A 22,362-nucleotide genomic window follows, 5' to 3' on the forward strand; every position below is an offset into this window, starting at 1 on the left:
ATAGGAAAGATATGATTACAGTGGAGATGGTGAAGAGCAGATTGGTGAGAATTGAAAATTGTGACTTTGAGGAAACACTGATCAGTTAGGAATAGTTTCTTTGGGATAGTGCCTATTGAGGGGAGATTTAATTAAAGTGCATACAATAATGAAAGGTCCAGATAGAATAGATAGGAAGAACCTAGGTTCAGTACCCAAATGATCAAAGCAAAGTAATTGGAAGAAAGATTATGCCATACACAACTCTTCCAATTTCTAAAGAAGGCTACGTAAACATTCTCCCACTGACAGACTGACAATCCTAAGAGCATGACTGGCAAATCTATGCCTCTATTAGGTATTTATTTCCTTAAGTAACGTGAACAGAATTGAATACGAGACTCCAGGTGCTGTCCCACCAATTCCCTGTAATTCACCAATAAAGTCTTTCAAGAGTTATATTCAAAGTTTCGTGCGATAAGTTGCCTCTGTATCTGCATGTCAGATTTCAGTCGCTTAAGCACCCGGGTTCTTTGCAACTTTATCATTTTCCAATCTCTCACCATTTAAAAGCTACTCAACATTTTGGTTTCTTTTCTGCCAAAGTGGATAATGTGACAATGCTTTTCTGCATTGTACTCCATCTGCCACGTTGTTGCCCAATCACTTCTCTCATCTACATTCCTGTGAAGCCTCTTTGTGTCTTGTCCTCATCACTACTCTTACTTTGCTACTTAACATTATGCCATCGGCAAACTCGGGAACTCTGTGCTGTCTGCCATATCAGTGTTTCCCTCAGTCACATCCTGCCAGCCATAGAGGGGCCCGTTTGTTCCTACTCATTCTTTTCTACCAGATAATCAACCCTCACACCAGCCTATTCCCCAATTCCTAAGATTGTTCACCTATGTCCTATCTGTGAATTTATTGAAAGCCACCTGAAAATCCACTTATACCACATCTAGAGATATATTGTCAAACAATAAATTCCCTTCCCTAAATCTGGAATGACTTTGCTCACTCATGTTATTATTTTCTGAGTATCTCAACATCCTCTATATTTGTTATCAATACTTTTCCGACAGCCTATGTTAGTTAGGCTAACATAGGACACAGAACTGTACAGCACGGGAACTGACTGTTCGGATCACAATGTTGTACCAGATGAAAAAGTAATCAAATGCCCAACTAAATTGATCACATTTTCCTGCACAATGTCCACATCCTTCTGCTTCCTGCATATTCATGTGCCTATCCAAGGGACGTTTGAACCCTTCTACAGTGCTTGTCTCCACCACCACCCCTACCCTATCTATGCCTCTCATAATCATTCCTCAGCTAGCATTAGAGCTTCAGAAAAAAAAACCAATCCAAGTTTGTCCATCCTCTCCTCAAAGCACAGGTCCGAAGCCTCAACTGTACTTTTTTCCATAGATGCTGCCTGGCCTGCTGAGTTCCTCCAGCATTTTGTGTGTGTTGCTAGGGAGGGGGAAGATGCTAGTATAAAGGGGTGGGGGGTGGACGCAGGATAGCTAGAAGGTGATAGATGAAACCAGGAGGGGAGAAAAGGTAAAGGGCTGGAGAAGGAGGAATCTGATCGCAGAAAGGGAAGGAGGAGGAGATCCAGGGGAGATGATAGGTAGATGTGAATAGGTAAGAGGCCCGAATGGGAATAGAAGGAGGAGGGGGAAGTGAATTTTTTTTACTGGAGAAATCTATACTCACAAGGTGTTGCTCCTCCACCCTTTTGTTGGCCTCATCTTGGTACAAGTAGAGGATATTGACCAATTGATCTGACCAACATGTCAGATCGGGAATGGGAATCAGAATTAAAATGTTTGGCCACCAGGATGTTTAGCTTTTGGTGTATGGAATGGCGGAGTATTTCCTGACTTTTGAATCAATTCTTAGACTGCTAAAGACAAGGATGCCGTATGCCTTCTTTACTACCTGATCAACTTGTGCTATCAAGGAGCTATGGACTAGTACCCCAAGATCCCTCTGCATCTCAACACTGTTAGTTCTTACCACAGATTGTTAGTTACCCTTTTCTCTCTTCATACTTTCTTAAATAATGTGGTCACTTTGCTGTTCTCTAATCTGCAGGAACAATCCCAGAGATGACCAAATTTTGGGAAATCGTAACCAGGCCACCTTTTATTTATAAAGGCAGTTTGTTGAAAATACTGGGACAAGGTTTATGGTAGCTCTTTTTTTTTCACTCGTTTGGACAAACTGGACTCTGTGTCATCCAATGTCATAAATTTCCTTTGATTCTGAAATATTAACAGTCATTTTAATTTTATTTGTACTTTTCTAAATGATGGAAAGGCTGGTGTAATTCATTGGTGATCTGACAAAAACAAAGCTGAAGAAAAGTTTGCTTACAAAGGTTGATGTACATTCTATGAGCAAGTAAAGCACTCAACAGTTTTTCAAAAAGTGTTGCTGAGAAAGTTGAATTGTTTGTGGTTTTAGGACAGATGGTCTCCATTATAGGTTTGATCATAGTATCTGGGATAAATATGCTGTGAAGCACCTGAGATTAGATGCAGTTACAAACAGCACAATGGAAGAATCCTGTAAGATACCTATCAGGTACCTCATATATTCAGCAGCTGTTAAACTTTGTTTTGCATTGAAGCTGCTAAATAAAAGCATTGTCTGTTGTTACAGCAGAAAGCTCATAAATGCAGACCATCAAAAGTTTGCAGGTAAATTATTTGACATCTTGTGTGCAGCTGTGTCAGGCTTTCACACAATCTGAAGCCATCCCATTCCAACTTGTGCATAGCTGCACCTCACTGGGGCTCACCTTCATGGTGTAAGGTACAATTAAAAGCCTTGCCATATTAACAGACTCCAAGAGTAGGTCATCACATTTTTGAATAAATAAATTAATCTGCATGAATTGTAATCACTCAACCACATTCAAGTTTGCACACAGGTGGTGCAAGTGATTTACTCTGCCATAACTCCTTCAACTTCATACAGTACATCTCAAAGCTACTGTCATTCCCCTGTTATATGATACATTGACATATTGAGCTGACCACAGAAATGTTTCCCAAATGATTTAATTGTGGGAAAGTTAGTCCTCCTTTGATGTATCCAAGTAATATCATATATTGTAGCCTATATATTTGGGCAACAGTGAGCTTGTGGAAACTCTGCCTTATGCCGGCAGAACACCTGCTGTTTGCTGACTGCAGTACATCAGACTCACACCCAGACATCACTGTGCATCTCTGGGAATCAAAGATCACAAATATCTTTACTAGATGCACAAGATGCATCATTAATACATTCAATTTTAGAATAATCTAACAGCAATGTTGCAGTTTGAAACTCAGGCCAAAATACTGATATATCTTAAAGCAGAGAATATCACAAGAAGGAATATGTGAGGACTCTGAAGTCAGGTGATATGGAGGATGGCTCAACCACCAGATCAAAGAGACATTGGAAATCAACTAGCATGACATTTCAGAAGTGCACTTATTCAGAAAGAATCACAATGCATGGAACAGTTGACTTTTGGTATTTAATTGTCTCTGCCCAGTAGAAAGTCCTTATTTCTTATTTTCCCAGTTTTCAAGGGCATCAGAGGAAATGAAAGAAGAATCCCTAGAATTCCTCCTATTCAGTACTATCAAAATCGGTGCCATTCAAGTTTCCTTTTCAGATGTACAGTATCCTTGCCTAAACCAGGAAATTATGACTCTGCACTTTGTCTCCAAAGGTGGCATTTGCCTGAACTGGTGAAACACGACAGGACCTCGTCAGTTGGTAGCTTGTGATTAATTTTTATTTAATATGAGCACAATGCATGAAAGTTGTAGGCCATGTTCAATGTCCTCAGACAGCATACATTATTGATGTAATGTTGCCTATGAATGACCCGGGCCTTGAATATCAAAACAGCCCTCATGCACAGTAGGACTGGCTTTGCCCAATTACTCTCACCACTCAATCATGTCCTTAACTCCTTCTCATTCACAATTGCCTGATGTCTTTATTCATATTTGCATGGCTGCGGTCCACTGTAACAAAGACAACACCTTGGATTTTATACATTGAGAAATATTGCAGCCTAGAATCTTCGTACAAAATTGGCATGGCTTCCCACCCTGTTTCTAGACCATGGTATTTACAAACAGGCTTGCTGTGAAAAACTTCCTGAAAATTTAACACTTATCTGCAGAGGTGTAACTGAATCTTTAACAGTATACTGAAACTGAGCCATAATCATTACTTAATAATCTCACTGAACTTAAACAACTGATCTATGTATAGATTGCCATTCCCTTAGATAAGTATTACTTTTATAAATGACGGAAATTAACATTTGAAAGTCTTTTTAATATTTCTTAATTAGCTATCTTAATCATGTGCGCATTTCAGATCTTATTTTATATTTTGCATGTTTAAAAATTGTGTTTTTTATTGTTTAACTTACTATCCATAAGACTTGTTCAGTGTGATTGGCTACTCAGTCTACCTAGAGACATCAATGTTACAGTATGCCAGAGACCCACTGGGGCTGACGATAAACACCCCGGGAATGGAGAAGCTACAAAGATCTTTGTTAGCAGATTTCTACTTGGTTTGTGGCGAATATCATTGGTACTACACTGACGCCAAGACTTAAGTTGACTACTGTATAGGATGTTTATGATCTGAAATAGAAAAAATAGTTTGAATTGTAAGTATATATTTGTGATCCTGGGCTTAAATGCGCACAAGAATTTAATTATAGTTTATTGTTTATTCAGAGAGCTTGCGGTTGTTTCACCCACTCACATGAACACGATTTCAAATGAGTGATATCTCCAAAAGTAATTCTCATTTCAATCCTTACTCTAACTGAGCAAATAACACCCACAAACAGATTTTTGGTGATATCTCTGACTGTTTGCCTCTCTTGCACCAGAATGAAATATCTACCTAGTGGCCACTTTATTAGGCACACCTGTACACCTGCTTGTTAAGCAAATATCTAATCAGCAAATCATGTGGCAGCAACTTAATGCATTAAAGATACAGGCATGGTCAAGAGGTTCAGTTGTTGTTCAGACCAAACATCAAAATAGGGATAAAATGTAATCTCAGTGACTTTGACTGAGAAATGATCTTTGGTACCAGGCAGTGTAAGTATCTCAGAAAAAGCTGATTTCCTGAAATGTTCATACACAGCCGACTTTAAAGGTTTATAGAGAATGGTGCAAAAAATCATCCAATGAGTGGCAGTTCTGAGGGTGAAAATGCCTCGTTAATGAGAGGTCAGAGGTGAATGGCTAGGCTGGTTCAAGCTGACAGGAATGTGACAATAACTCAAATAACCATTTGTTGTAACAGTGGTGTGCAGAAGAGCATCCCTGAATGCACAACACGTTGAACTTTTAAGTGGATGGGCTACAGCAGTAGAAGACCACAAACATACAGCATGTGGCCACCTTTTTAGGTACAGGGGTGTAGATATATTGCTACCTAAATTATTGTGCTGCTTCTTTGCATTCATGTTTTAGAAAATAACCGTGTTATGACCTAACTCTTAGTCCTGGCAAAATAAGTGAGGAAAGTTGAAGCTTTGTCAATGAGGCCACTGAGTCATCTGTCATGAAATTAGAAGAGTATTTAGACTATTTCTAAAATTCCTTCCTGAAATGGTTTGAAAATTCCTTGTAGCTTAAGAGATTACACCAATGTTTTGATTAGGCTACAAAGCGAGGCATGCGCTTTGTCAGAATTATGTCAGTTTCTTCTGAACCTTGAAACAAATGTCCTTCCTTTTCCTGAGGAGATACTGGTCTGTGGGAAATGAAGGATATAAAGAGTCAATCCAAAGTTATTCTAATGATTCCCATTCTGTGCTCCAGGTGCAGCATTATTAAGATGCCTTTTAACTAGATCATGCTGTTGGATAAAGCACGTCTTCTGATTTTCTTTTAGCTATGTACCATTACTATTTAGTGTCTTTAATATTTAATTACAAAAAGTTAATTATTTTAGCTTCATAGTTTAATTATATATTAATGAATATTGTTAAAATTATTAGCAATTTTATTATTCTTAGTTAAGGAAAGAAGCCAGGAAGTGGCGTTCGTTGTTTAGCTATTTTGATACTCTGGACCCAGATTGCTTCGGATTGTTTAGTGACTGAGATAAGATGGGGACATATAAACACTGGGGATTTTGGAAAGATAAACTATGAGTCTGATAATTATGATTAAAGACAAGTAGCTGGAGAACCTTTGACTCTTCCATCTTTAAGTATTATCGCTGAGTGTTGGGGTGGTTCCCATTTTGGTGTATCAACAATTGATCGGATGAAAAAGTCTGATCCCATTGCAATAAATGTACAATACCGGCTAGCAGAAGTTTGGTCTTAGTCTTAGGTACATCACATTGTAAATTAATGTAGAGAAACTAAGAGCAGATCTGACTGAGATTAAATTTTAAAATAAGTTTTCTCAAACAACAAATTTTTCTACTCATGATGAAAGATCAGAAAAATGTCATTGTTTCCCACTAGGTTTGAGAAACTAGCAAAAATGGCGAGACTTACACAACTAAAGAATAATCACACAGAAGAGCAATGGGCATGGGCAGTGTTTTTTTTGGAAATTTGTTCAACCGTAAAAGATCAAAAAGACTTGGGCACATTGTTGTTCTATGTGCAAGTCATAGCCAAAATTTCACATTGTTTACAGCAACATCATTTGTTTGTGCCCAGCTTGTGAAGGAATCTAAACCCTGATATTAAGGAAAACTGATCAATAATAAGAGAGGAAATTTTGATTGAACAATATTTAGGAGTTTCATAAATTTTCAATTATATTCATTATACTACAGATAATTATGCAACTTAAATACAAAATGCCAATTAACGACATCTCAGTCCCTTTAATTTGTGGCTCCTTTTCATATTCTGCCTTTGACAAGAAAAACATTTTGTTCATTCTGTTTCTAACTATCCACACATCAGTTTTGTATTTGTGCAGTTATTTTTATGTCAGAGGTGCTTAAGAAAAATTCAGTCATTAAAAGCTTGGTCTTTGTTTTTCAATCTGTGACCCAGTAGTCTCTTTAGCAAGCTATGGTTCAGTAAACTGGCATGCACAGGACTACAATGGAAAATTATGTAACAGATGGAAGCCTCTACATTTTAGTTTAGTTATTTTTAAGTTGTTTTACAAATTATTAAAAGAAAACTTTTGCTTAATGCTTGCAACTAAAAGCTTGCAGTGGTGATGTTTACAATATAGACGATCTTGAGGGTATTTTATAGTTTATGACATTTAGTCTATTGGCAGGAAAGGAGATATTTTGTTAAGATTAGTATGATGTTAGTAACTTATGTGTTTCAATAAATATGTCCAGTTCATTGGAAACTACAAAGTAAGTTAAAACAAAACAACACAAGAATGAATTGCTGTTTAGTGAAATCATTTCCTTTTCTTAATCAAAAGATGACAGCTTTAACCTCTGAACTGGGCAATGTTATAGTCTGTGAGATGCAAAATTGACTTTTTGTATTCAGTTGTATTAAAATATGTATTAAAAGGATGTGTTATCTAACAACACAAAACTTGTACTGATGGGTATGAAAATCATTGCAGTAAAGGATTATCAAATGATTAAAACTTATCGTAAAAAAAATGGCATTGTGCTGCAAGCTGCCCACTTCAACATCACAGAAGTGGAATGCATTAAGTGCCAGTAAATCTGATGACTATTCCCTTGATATTTAAATATGTTGCTTAAAAATAAACTTTCTCTTGACATTCAGGGAATTTATTTAATTATGGAAAGTGAATTTTACTGAAGTTCTTGGAAACAGGGCTCTGCCTATGCTCTTAAAAACTGACATTAAAACGTTCTGAAACAAATTTTAAAATAAATTTCTCTGAAACTTAATCTGCCAGCATTTTACACCCTTCCATCTAAATCCAGCACCCATTAAAAACAGAAGGCCGATTATTATCATGTTAGGACACCAAGGCAGCAATGGTAATCCCTGGTATAAACTTTTTATTTCAATCTTTGGGAAGCAGTATCCATATGTGAAACTGGTCCACGTGAGTTTTATGCTCAAAACTGATTACTCAGAGAAAGTTGACCCTTCATTTGTAAGGATCACATTGTTTGTGCTGCATGCCACTGTATTCCAAGGTTACCGCTTGTAATTGATGTTACTGTTTCCCCATCTTTTTGGGCCTTTTTTACATGCTCATCTTTATGGGTCCATCCACAGTTACCACTCACTTACAAACCAGTTTAGGGGCTTATCTTTAGGGTTAATCAGTTGCTAATTTTCAGATAAGTGCCATTGTAGTCTGAGATCAGGTGTGCAACATAGTCCCAATACCTGATTAGACCAGAAGAAGGTTTGCCTATGCAACAGTTGAGAAAGGTTGTCAGTTACCTAAGTCATCCCTCCTGCTCTCCCATTTCCCCTTTTACAGATTTCATAGACCCTTCTAAGTACCCCTAACACTATTAAAAGTCAATAAAACAATTACATTAAAAATAAGAATGTATAAACATAAAATATTTAAATAATCAATCATGACATTTTCAACAATTAAAATACTAAAGCAAACTCAGTTGATTAAACAAGTTGTAAAATTCATTGTTTATAATCCTTTCCTCACAGTCAATCCTTTCTATATAAGTGAGCAATTTTTCGAGTCTAGTGCGTGTAGTTTTGATGTAAGTTTTGGAGAACTGTTGCAAGTTTATGCCAAGCAGCACACGGTAGCAAACGTTGTCATCAGTACTCAACCAGCCAATTTGGTGTGAGAGAAATCAGAGCAGGGAGTTCAGTGGGCTGCCCTCAACAAATTCAGGCCAAAGTAATACTTGAACTTCTAAGAAAGAAAAACTTTTAAAAACAGAAACAAATATTGACTTAATTTCATTTACATATTTGGATATTGTTATACTTTGGTAATAAATTTGTCATTACAATAATTTTTACTAACATGAAATTAGTTTACCAGCAGTGCGATAAGAAAACGTACCAACTTTCCATACTCCCAAGTATGGAATGTCCAATAATCCAACAGTCACACTCCTCAGGTTCCTTTGATCAAAGAGGGGAAAAGCTGGAAGTGTGGCAATAATTCTGAGCTGAGGATAGATTGTGAAGCATCCATTGCCCTTCAGCTATGAAAATGGATCTGTCAGCACTGACGTAACCATAGAAGTAGATTTTAACAACACCTTAGTAAACAGATGGATGAATGTACCCATCTGTTAATACTTATTTCATACAATGAGTGGAAATCACAGCTCACCAATAGCACCTTGTAGTTTTACCAATCTGAACTTACAATATCAAAGGAAGGGCAAACAAAATAAATTTAACACCAAGCCAGATATTTTTGACCATTGCTTTCATGTTGTTTGTGAAGCTCAAGTAATAACTATGGCATCTCTGTATAACAACCAAAACATTTTAAAACAAATATGTGAACGTCCAAGTTAAAATCATTACTGATCACCGTGTTTTTGGATAGCTGTTAGAGTCACAGAAAATTCGTGACATTGGAGGAGACCATTAAGTGCGTCTGCTGAACCGAGCTACCCAGCCTCATCCCACCTTCTAGTACTGGGTCCAGGTCATCGTTTCAAGTATGTACATCCAAGTAACTTTTAAATGGAATGAGAAATTTTGGACTCAACAACTCTTTTGAGCAACTAGTTCTTTAATCCTACCATTATATATATGAAAATGATATTTTTCATTCCTCTTCATTCCTGTACCTATCAATTTAAATCTGTGCCCCTGGTTTTTGGCTTCACTGCTAAGGGGAATAGATACTTCCCACTTACCCACTGCACTCCCCTCATTATATCTTGCACTGTATTTCAATCAAATCTCTGCTCAGACTGCTTTGTTTCAAAGAAAACAACCCTAGCCCATTGAATCTTCCGTCATACAGTAGCTAAATTTTTTTCAATCCTGGCAACATAATGCGTAAATCTCAACTGTATCCTCTCCAGCACAGTCACGTCTTTGACCAAAAATTCACACGGTACACAATGACCTAACTATTGTTAAATGCAGCTTTTTAAAATCTATTCTATTTTTGAATACTATCATCATCACAGGTAAGGCCAGTGTTTATTGTCCATTCATGATTGCCTTTGAAAAGGTGGTGGTGAGTCAAAATTTTTGAACAGTTACAGTCCTTCTGATGAAGATACTCCAGTGATGCTTTTGATAGGGAGATCCAGCATTGAAAACTGGAGACAGAATCAGTGATAGCGACTGCTGGTAACTGTTCTTTCACACCTGCAGCTTTGTATACCTCTATCAAAATCTCCCCTAAGTTCCCTTGTGCTCCAGGGAATAATGTTTAACCTATTCAACCTTTCCTTATAACTTAAGTGGAGACATGGTCTGGAATAAATGGGGAAGTTGTTCCAAGATTTTGATTTTGGGTGAAGTTACATGTCAGATGAATGGAAACATGAAGCTGAACTTGTTCCCATGCACTTGTTGTCCATGTCTTTCCAGATAGTTGCAATATTAAGAAATGTTGCTTCGGAAACCTCGATGAAGTCCTGCAATCTAATATGCAGAAGACTGTCAAAGAGGTGCCAACTAATCCAATCACTTTGATGTGGAAAATGTTATTCCTCACAAGCTTTTCTGAGCTCTGTGGTCAATGGAGCACACTTTATCAAACCCATGAACACGTTTGCAGGTAATGGAAAGGTTTTGGGAGTTAGGGAATGATCTGAAAATTACCCAATCCTTGACTTTCCTTTTAATAACAACCACGTTCAAATAGCAGGTCCTGTTCCTGGTAATGAGAGCTAATGCGTTGGTTAGGCTTGTAAGGATGAAAGGTAGGTATTTAGGCCCCCTCTTTTGAGAGTGCTCAGTGCCTGTCATTTGCATGGCTTAAGTGTTTTTCCCCATTTATTTGCTGAAGCCTAGATATTGCCCAGGGTTTCTTGAACCATATCTTGTAGTCTTCTGCCGTCAAACTTTTCAAGATCATTACTTACCTTTGGAAACAATTAAAGTTTCATGTTTCCGTAGTCTGGCAACTTCCTTATTTTTGCTCTGTCTTGTAATAATTCACTCCTCCACTTTGATTATAAATCAGTGAAACTTTATGGAAAATTGGCACGCAGGCACCTTTTTGGTTCTTTGGATAATAGGCTTATGAACAGGTTAATATTTTCCTCCTTTGATCCAGACTTAAATTCAAAATGTCCATACAACACATAGTTTTCTCCTAGCTCTGCAGCAAGATTTTCACTTCTTACACCAAAATCTGTGAAGATGTAGTAAATAATTATGAGTAACGAAGGCTGCCCGGCCATTCTTGGTTCATCCATGGAGAGTGTACTGCATCTTACTCTCAATGAAACATTTTGGATTCTTTCATTTCTCTTTCTGTCCAGCTCCACACTGGTAGGTGTTCTGAGTTTCTGATACTGAGGAACACCAAGGATGTCAGTGAATCATCACCTACCAACACTGTTAATACTTGTGGGAGTCACTTTCCGTCAGAACTAATTTACTGTAAAGTAACTGCATGATCTCAATGCATGGTAGGCTTTTATCTGAAGATTACTCATGAGATTTGTTGTTCAGCTTTCTGACTTTGAAAGCTTCTATGGATGATTGTCAATAGAACTTTATAAATCTTAGCATTCATGCTATCTGGATTTTTCTGGGTACGAAGTTTCCACGGTGACCACATTCTTGTCTTTGTGTTGTGTCACCATAAGCTTCACTCACCTCAACTTTTAATTTGTGTGTCAGCTTCACAATTCACAATAACTGCTTTGTTTTTGGCAATGCAAAAAGCAAATTCATTTTTGCTTATCCCATTGAAGAAAGCCTTTTGTGACAATAATGTGCACTGGCATTTTGGCTCACTATATAAAAATGCAAATTTTGATCCAGTGTTTTTGAAGAAAAAAAAGAATAAAAATTAATTGGATTCAGATCAGAATAAAAATGGTTTTCTGTGCCTCTGTTCAGGTCAGGGTGCTATATCTATCATCTTACTGGAAGGTTAGTTACACAGTCTAACTTGAATTCAGAGTTGCTTGAATAAGATTACCTGATTCTACACATTCTTCTACTAAATTCCCCACCATACACTGTTATTTACGTGGCCTATTTCAAGTTGTTGCAGAGCTCCATTCATTTAGCAAAGAAGTGAATTTGAATTATTAGATGTAGATGATAGAACATTTATCATAAAATGTTTTATTAGGTAGCATGCTCAAAGGAACTAGCATGGGACATTGAACTGACACAAGGTGATAAAATCTGAGGGAGATATCAGGAATATGCATTTCTGCAACAGAAAAAAATTGCATTTAAAGAAACAAGCACAAAGGTTGATAACATAACATGGTAGAGATTGAAGAAGGAATAATGCCTTTTCTGCTTAAAGATCAGAGTGGATTAGTTCAGAAATATGCCTTCTATTTTGTAGGTCTAGTGAAAAACTATATGCGTCTAAGCTTGATGTTCACCCATTACTGTTAATTTCCCATGATGTAAATATCAATATTGTGGAATAAATGACTTTATCAGCTTTGATGGTAAAAATAAAAAAAAGAGAAAAATCATAAATTTCAAGTGTTAAAATTAAATCTTGAATGGATAGTACAGATGGAATGTCATCATGTAGATGGAACAGTTGTGAATTACCACCACTTTCTATCAATAATTTTATAATTCACTGGGTTTCTTATGTGAAACCAGCAAGTTTGTGCCAGAGGATGAAATCGGACAGAGACCTAGATCTGTGTTCTGTTTGTTGAAGCATTTAGGATGATCTGAGCAAAACATGGTCAATATTGTATAGGACAAGGCTCAGACTCCCTCAGTTTTATCCAGCCGGTGGTCAGTGGAGATACGCCTAGTTATATGAGGTGTAAACAACTAGATGAAGTAAAGTTGGACCCTAACTTAGTTGAGCTGAAAGCAGAGATTTAAAAAAATAATTACTGTCTTTGTTTTTTCATGGTAAACCTTAAAGATACTTCTAAATTCTTCAGGGCTGTAGGGAAAGTCTCACATGGAATTTCAGATGTAAACATCTTTGGCAGCCTGAATAGCTGCCATTATTAAAAAAAATTGAGGAATCTTCCTCAAGCCTAGCAGACAAGTGTATCAGAAATTAAATATATATTTGTTCAATAGTTCCATTTAATATCAGAGAAATATTTGTAATATACATCCTGAAATTCTTGTTCTTCGCAGACATCTATGAAAACAGAAGAGTACTTCAAAGAATGAGTGACAATTAAAACATTAGTACCCTAAAGCCCACTCCTATGCACTAACAGCAGCCAAAGCAACAACCCTCCCCCTACCTCCACCCACTTCAGCAAAGATGCATCAGCATCCTCCACCCACCAAGCAGGCAATAGCAAAGCCCCCGAGTGAGACCATGATCTGCAGTACAACAGAAACTGATTGTTTACCCAATAGTTCGACATACCTCTCTCGCTCTCACTCTCACATAAGGGGAAAAAGGAATGCCCCCTTACACAGCGAGAGGGGAGACATAACAAAGCAACTAGGCATTATTACAGGCTTCTTAATGGGCAGAGGAGGAATGTTCTTTTACTATATAATTCAACCATTTGTTGGTTGACCAAAATATGGGTGGAAACGAAACAAAAAAAATTGATACTGTGCCATCAACTGATAGTTATAGGCTGGGTTTAGGGGAAAGGGGACATGAAGTTGCAACCTATTAATCAGACTAATTATGCCTACATGGATTTGCACATGTACCGGAGAGAGGTACATCTGGGAATATGGGAGACACAGCTTTCAGTTTCACTCACAATAGAAAGCTCTTTGTTCCAAAAATGCTACTGGCCTATATATTGATTTGATTATTGATCTATCAATTGTGAGTATCAGTGGTAAAGCTAATATTTACTGTCCAAAGCTGTGAGATGCCTAATGAGACACCGTGTCTGGGTAGGATCTTCTGGGACTTTGACTTAGTGATAATAAAGGACTGAATATATAATTTCAAGTTCACTTGGTGTGTGACTTAGGCATCTTGCAAGGATTAGGATGGCATCTCCATTTGCCCGCTGTTCTTGTGCTCAGTGATAATACAGCACAAGTTTAGAGCATGGGGTTGAAGGATTCTCAGGGAATTGTTGCAGCATTTGTTGAGTATTGGTGTAGGGGAGTGAATGTTCATGTTGCTTTACCATTAACCACTAACTTGCTCCTTTAGCCACAGTATTTTGCTGCTGGGCCAAAGAATTTCCTGGTGATTAGTGACTCCTAGAATGTTGAATATAAATAATTTAGTGATGATAGTGCCATTGATTTTTCAATGAAGGTAGTTAGACTGTCTGAGTTTTACATGGTCAATGCTTGGCATATGTATGGCACAAATATCACTTGCCACCTACCTGCCCATGATTATATTTCTTGGTGTTGATCAAAAGGATCATCATGTTCAACTCATTTAATGCTGTTTATGTGTAAATTGTTGTTGTGGAGTGCATGTGGCTTGAAGGAAGAGGCAAGGATTTTGCTCCACATGTGGAATCATTATTCTACTCAGCAATGGAAATACAATGTTTCTTATCATGCCATATTGGGCTTTTATTCTTAGATTCTATTTCAATAAATACTAATCTCATGACACGTAAGAGGAGTGAAGGAGAGAAGTGACATCTAAGAGGAAGAGAATTGTGTCAGAATAATGGAATAATCTTTGTCAGTGATTACACCCACTTCAGTAACCCGACGCAATTCTGCTAAATTTCCCAAGGTACCAATTAAAAACAACAGAGTTAAATGTTAACAAAAGGTACATAGGAAATGAGAGCTGAATATGCCATTTTGTCTGAATTCACTTTTCCTTTAATTATATTACCCCAAGCTCCTACATTCTCCCCACATATGGCATGGGAAAGATCTGTTGATATCTGTTTTGAATATGCAAAGCAATTGAATATCCACAGTTCCCTTGGTTAAAGAGTTCCAATGATTCACAACTATATGACCAATGAAATTTCCGTACTGAGATTATAGTCCATATTTACAGTCTTCTCAACAATGTGAAAGAGCCCCTGCACTTACCCTGCCAAGCCCTTTGAGAATTTTATGTATTTCAGCAATAACACAATTCCTCCAAAATGTTCAGAATATAGAGTATTTGGCACTGAAAAACTTCTCTCAAGCACTGTCCTGGAGCATTGAACCATGTGTAAATCAGACATGTCATTGCATTATGTTAGCTTTGTTTAATGTATTTACATAAAATACATTTGAACTCACTAAATGTTGAAGGGTGGAAGAAAATTTTAGAAATGAATCTGAAGCACAGCAATGCAGTAGTTAGTTCTTATTTTTGGACAAATTATCAAAACACCAAAGCTTTCAGAATTTCTGAAATAACTCTTTCAAATGTTTAATAATCAAGGATCAACAGTGACCCAAATAACCTGTGGGTTCTTAATTCTGTGCTTTTTCAGTTTACTGGTGCCTCAGTGAAATGGTTACAATGCGTTTCAGCCCGAGAAGCTGTTACAAAATGCTCTTGCTGGGTGGCTGGAGAAAACAAGGACCTGTTCAATGGAAACACAAGAGAGGCTGTAGATTTTGGAAATGTTGAGCGACACACAAAAGTTGCTGAGGAGAGTCAGCAAATCAGGCAGCATCTGTGGAGGGAAATGAAAAGTTGATGTGTGTTGCCCTGTCCATCATTTTGTTGCACTGCTGAATGCTCTGTTTTCCTCTGAGCACTGCTGTCATTCTCATGTGAACAACTGGACATGCTCTCTATACTATCACAGGACCACTATGACGTTGCCAACCTTTATCCATTGACACATTCTTTGCTTCAAAATGGTTGTAATCTTGCAGATGTTGTTCATTGCAATTTAATGCATTTTCTCAGTTGAGGTTCAAATTTCAAAGGATTAAGAATAGATTTCTGTGTAAGCTGAACAAGTAAACAGCGAAGGATGCTGGCAGGGTGATGGCTTTCTAAAGGAGTTGGACAGAAACAATCAACTGCATTCCTTGTGGCCAGAGAAAGGGACTCTTAACCGAAACTTGCCATCTGTTCGACACCCAAACTTGGCAAAAAACAAATTGCTCTCCCAACTACTGATTGAACGCGTTCCAAACTAATGACAACTTTTCCTTAAAAGATAGAAAAAAAACATAATTGTTGCCTGACAATCAATTTTGACTGTGGTTTGCATCCTTTGACACACTTTGAGAGCTTTATTGTTGGCATATGCAGAGTGGACAAATGTCAACATTGTGTGCAGTGTGCTCCTTTCTATATTTTCAGTTCAGGCATCACGAAAAGGATTACATTCCTATTTGACTACCCTTCCCTTAAAAATTTATGCCTTGAAGGAGATAAATGTTAGTTCAAAGTTTGATAAATTCATCTTCGAAGTACATAATGTCATGATATACAACCCTGAGACCCTTGTTTTCTGGTGGGCAAACACAGTAAATCCAAGAAACACAATAGAACCAATGAAAGAGAGCACACAACAGGACAGAAAACAACCAACGTGCAAAGGACAACAAACTGTGTAAACAAAGACTTTGGAACATGAACAGGGTATACATTGTCCTGATAGTAATTTCTACAGCTGGTGTCATCCCAAAGTCACTACACAATAGCATTAAACAGTTAGGGCTACACAGCAATATCTATGTAAATCTTCAGAAAGGCACAGTACTAAACAGCACTAGAATAATCTGAAAGTTCCTGACAATTACCAAATGAGCGTGCCTCAGGTTTTACCAGCTTGAGCGGAGAGAAAATAAATAATAAATAAATAAGCAATAAATATAGAGAACATGAGGTGAAGAGTAAATACATAGGTTGTGGGAACAGTTCAGTGACAGCTTATTTGTCACATGTACTATACACTGAAATATTGAAACGTGCAGTGAAGTGCGTCATTCGGGTCCGATCAAATCAGTAAAGATTGTGCCAGGCAGTTTACAAGTGTTGCCACACTTCTGACACCATCAGAACACGTCCATAACTGATGAACACAAAGCCTATGCCTTTTTTTGGACTGTGGGAGGAAACCAGCGCACCCGGAGGAAACCCATGTGGTAACAGAGAGAAGGTACAAATTCCTTACAAGCAGCAGAGGGACTTGAACCCTGATTGGTGGTCGCTGAGGCTGTGAAGTGACGTGCTAACTGCAATGCTATCATGCCTTACAACTTGATAATCAAAGGCATGTTCCAAAACTTGTAACAATGTGATCCTAATTGTCCGATGGATATCAGAGTCGGATTTATGCTTGAGTTTTCTGATCGGAAACATCAGTTGCTGAGCAGTTCTGTGGATTTTACACAGAGCTCATTGCCTAACATGCAGCAGTGATCACTGCCCTCCTGAAAGCCAGACTACCTGCAGCAGGCACCTTAAAGCTCTTGATAACCCTGAGCTATCATCAGTGGGATCATCAATTGATCTGCCACCTGTCTTCAGGAGTTTCGGCCTGCATATGATCAAGACTCCCTCGAGGTGGTGGGCCAGCAGTGCTAAAGCACCACCTCCCACTGATGAGCTTAACAACTTGGCGTCTGCCTCTATCTGAGTTGTTGGTCGCTTCCATCCAACAGATAGTCTACTCTTCAGGTGTCTATTCAACTACTGAAAGGTTTACAAAAGATGGATACACTGTCTGACTCTCTGCCCCTCTGGACATTCTTGGCCCACACCCATGACGATCCTGCCTCTGCTGCCTCAGCTACAGGCCTGCTGGTTGACTTGATCTCTCTTCTAGTAAAGCTAAGGTCATGCAGCCTCTTCTGGAAAGTGAACACAATAAAGCCATGGCAATCTACTTTGAATGGATAGCATGAGACCTTCCACCCTCTGTCTCTGCACTCTGATCTTAATTCTGCATACTTGGTTAACTTGCGCTCATGGGCTTCACCGATGTTGTCTTCCCAGTGGACTGTGAGTTCACCAATAACCACTTATCTACTTGTGTCAGACCAGATGAATATATCTGGATGCAATATCTGACGCTTAACTAATGCCGTCTCTTAAAATACCCCGATGCAACAGCAAGGATAACATTAGAATCTTCCACCAAGTTTTTGGTACTTGGGCCCTAATTACACCCAGTTCAGCAGGTCTGACGCTAAACTCTGCAAGCAGACATTCTATTTGGAGTTCATCCAACAGAAAAGATTACCAGCCAGGTAGAGGATATGTTCAAAGCATCCTTGAGGAAATATGGCATCCTCATTGACTCCAGGGAAGAACGCGCCTGTTACTGCTCAAAGTGGAGAAGAAGCATTCACTGTTTTAAGGAACCCGGAGGCTGAAAGAGTGCACCATCTGAGAAACTACCCTCTAGCCCATCCACTCCGGCACTCGGGTCTGTGAGTAGGGTCTGTCACACCACATCAAGCTCACTTATCAGAATCTCCCAAAACCAGAGTAAAAGGAAAGTCACTCTTGGTCCTGAAAACTTACTAAGAAAAGAGGACTTTTGAAAACAGAGATACCCGATGAAGTTACTGAAATGATAGTTGCATTCCTAAAGGATATTACAGTGCAATGCAACATCAATCAATACAGACTGAATAACAAACCCATGGAAACAAACATCACTTTAGAAACAAGAGAAATTTGCTAAAGCCTGATATACTTCATATTGTAATTTCCTGAGTGATTTATTGTTCATGGATAAAACAGAATGGATTGCATTTAAAATAAATCAAGCATACCAAACCAGGAGCATTAATACTTTAATAGATTTCTACCTAGAATTCTAATCCATGGCTGCAATCGATCTTGTTAATTTTAGAATGCAGGTGAGGATAATGCTGGAATTACTAAGAAGAAAGTGAAGGAGGAGGGGGTGGGGTTTTATAGCAATGCCTATGGATTGACCAGCTCCTCAATTCATTTAAAGTAAATGGTGCTAAAACCTTTGAATACTGTGGCAAGCCATGCTCTGAATAGCAAGTGTCATAAAACTTAACACAATCTATCAGACAATTTGGGCAATCTGACGTGTGAAAATAAGCTGGGATGCAAAGATTTTTAAAATAAATCTTAAAGCACATTATATATTACAAATTTTTTTATAACACAGATATAAGGTTGACCCTTTCACAGAATAGGCTGCCTATTAGACCCCAGTTAGACCCTAACACAATCATTTATTATGTGTGTTTCTATTAGTATGTGCTGCTGTTCACCGTCTGTACACAATACTGCCTCGTATCTATTCCTTAAGTCTCTGAGTGTTTCTGCTCAGGAGCTGGAAAAGCTGGTCAGTAAAACATTATCATATACAGGGTGGTCCCTGGCCCCCTGACAAAAGCCTATTTACTACAGTTTAATGTTATGCTGTGAAGAAGTGAAAAAATAAAGGCAGAGAATAAAAAAATGGCATCTGTTCTTCACAGTGCACTCATGCAAGAACCTGAGTTTAAGACATATGACATTTTTGCTATAAAGCGAACAAAAATGGGGGCATTCTTTATAACCTGCTCCAGACTGCAGCATTTTCCAAATGCTATTAAGTTATTGATTTACACAGCCACATGATGATGTCATCTATAAGAAACAGAATGCAGATGACAGCGAAATACAGTGGTGACAGTGACCTTGTTTCAGCATCTCTGGGACCCTGTCAGGTTCATTTCTGGTGTAGTGTTTCAGAGATGCACTTTTTAGGCTATATCTAGTTACTGTGCGGAGTATGAATACAGTATGGGGTTCAGAAGCGATTCACATTTAGGTCAATTAAATGCACTAACATCTGCTCTGCCTTTATCATTTGCATATGGTATTCATATGTTAATGATGCCTGTTTTATACACTAGTAACATATTTATGTAAATAACTTGGATGTGGATGACTTGTGATCCTCTTTGATTATCATTGGGGAAAGAATTGGAATAAATGGAATCTAAATGTGTGGTTTGCATGCTTATGTTTCAAGTACATTTTTTTCAGTCTGAGGAAAGGCTACTGCATCCAAGTGTAGCTCTGATTTGTACAAGAAGCCCCTTAGTGGGAAAGCTTCCATTCTAAAGCAGCTTAAAGCCTTATAAATCAATAATGACACAGATGGACTGCTGATAATCTATTTAGAATGCCTGATAGCAAATATTGTTGTTCAAATGATTAGAATGGCCACTGTTTTAGCAGCAAGCTTTTCCTCTTTAACTTGGATAAAACTGACAAGAAAGTACTTTCACTTTTGTCTGCAAATTCCTTTGCTGGATTTTGGGTGGCACAGGGCTTCAGCATGGGGAGAAGAACAAAGAGGTTATGAAACTCCTTCTAATATAATGATATCAGATTCAGTTTCTACAACATTAAAAACGCTCTTGATGGAATTGTCTGTTCAGGTGTAAGTAGTGTAGAAGGTTGCTTCTTTTATAAGAATTTGGCCTGATTTGACACGAGAAGTGGGAAATAAAGTGGAGATTGTCAGAAACGGCAGCTGCCTGGAATCCTGATAAATATAAGCTTTTATTGATCTGATGAAAATGAAAGATCCCAGTGCTATGCAGTATTTAGCTTCTTGTCTAGAACACGTCACCAGTGGCCTTGCTTTAGGATAGATTTTCATTCTCACTTGCTAGATTTTATTTCATCTTTAACCTTTTCAGTTGAATTTCCTTGACCTCTGAATATTGCTTTATTTTTTTTTAGCTTTTTTATTGCTGTGATTTGGAGAATTTGTTGCCGTTCACTTTAAATCATACCTTTATGTATTTCTCTTTCTGTGATAGGGAAGAACACCCCTGTCAAAAGCCTTTCAGTGCAAAGCAAAGCTTTTTAATCACTGGTGTTTTCCAAAGCAAGTCCTAAAACAAGTATGCAGTTCATTTGCTAAGGTAAGACTTCTATACTCTGGTATGTTTATGTTTTTGCATGAGCCATGAAAAGACTAGCAAGACAACAAAGTTTTATTTGATAGGCCACAGGATGAGAAAGGAATTATTTTATGTGGATGCTAATGATTAAACAACATTACGTAGACTAGATGAATATTGTGATCATTTGAGGGTAAAGGTAAGTAGGGTATTTTCTATATAGAGTCCTGATTACTAAAAGCGCTTACTGACCCATAGTGAGTTTCTGACATTATTTATATTAGACACTGTAGAAAATTTGTAATTCTTTCTCTTTCAGAAATTACTGGGGGATACCTGCAATTTATATAAAATGTTGCTTACGATTTTATGTAACTGACAAATCTGTCATTGATGTGATGAGAAAATTCTTAACAGATTATTATTTATCTATCAAGCCACGAAAGCACACAAATTAATACATGATAATGATAACACCATTTTTAATGATTTACATTACATAAATTCTCCAGTGATGAAAATTATCAGGCAAGAATCTAGCAAAGGAGGAGACATTACAAGTGATTGCTAATAGCTTAGTTAAAGAAGTGAGGTTTAAGGAATGCCTTAAAGCAGGAAGCAGAATGAAAGGCAGGGTGTCTATAAAAAGAATTCAAGGGCTTAGTGGCAAAACTGTTGTGGGGAATGCACAAGTCAGAGTTGGATCAATGCAGAGCTACTTAAAAGTGTTTTGATTGTGGTGGCATTACAGGGAAAGGAAAAGAGTTTGAACATTAGAATGAGAATACTGAACTTAATGCAAATGAAGGACTACCAACCAGGGTAGATCAGCAGAAGGAGGGAAGAAATTGGTATGGGATAGGGAACAGTCAGCAGAGTTAAAGTTGTGGAAGGGTAGGTATATGATACTGGAGTAATTAACTCTGGGACAGTAGTGGAGCAAGGTGAAGTTACAGTATTTAGATCAGATATTCTTTGTGACAGAGTCAATATGGATTAGACACTGAGGCCACTGATAAAGAACTGCTTACCTTTGATTGAGATTATTGGCCAGGAAAGGTGAAATCAACTAATACCAATAAATAAACTCTTAAGCAAAAATATTCCAGCATTTGATTTTATAGAAGTAGTGCTGAGGCAGGTGCATGGCAGATGGTTTGCTATTGGTTTTTAATTTACTTGCTTCAGTTACTTCTGTTAAGCTTACAATTGGATACCATGATCCCAACGTTGTGGTGACATGAAGAGCAGCTCTGTGTATGGTTGTAAGTTCCAGTGTACTGTTTATCAGCTGTTGGACCTATAATAATACCATGCTATCACAGTAACTTTGGATAGTTTCTTTAAAAAACGACATCTGTTAAGTTCTGCTAACATCAGATTCTTCATCCACAAAATGTATAATATTTTCTTTAGTAAAACTTGATCTTACTGTTGAAACCTTGCAGAAAACTCTGTGGAATAAGTTGAATTGTAACAGTAACTGCAGATGTTTGAAAATAAACAACAACATTTTTATA

General features: G+C 37.7%; 1 protein-coding gene across 1 annotated transcript in view; it reads left to right on the forward strand.

Annotated features, from left to right (window-relative positions):
- The window catches only part of znf536 (zinc finger protein 536), a 504,202-nt gene that overhangs the window by 159,601 nt on the left and 322,239 nt on the right, over positions 1 to 22,362 (forward strand). Inside the window, exon 4 of the mRNA XM_059992966.1 lies at positions 20,759 to 20,863. The gene's annotated coding sequence lies outside the window, so the exon portion shown is untranslated. The remainder of the gene's footprint in view (positions 1 to 20,758; positions 20,864 to 22,362) is intronic.

Source organism: Hypanus sabinus, chromosome 17, assembly GCF_030144855.1.
Source record: "Hypanus sabinus isolate sHypSab1 chromosome 17, sHypSab1.hap1, whole genome shotgun sequence".
Lineage (NCBI taxonomy): Eukaryota > Metazoa > Chordata > Chondrichthyes > Myliobatiformes > Dasyatidae > Hypanus > Hypanus sabinus.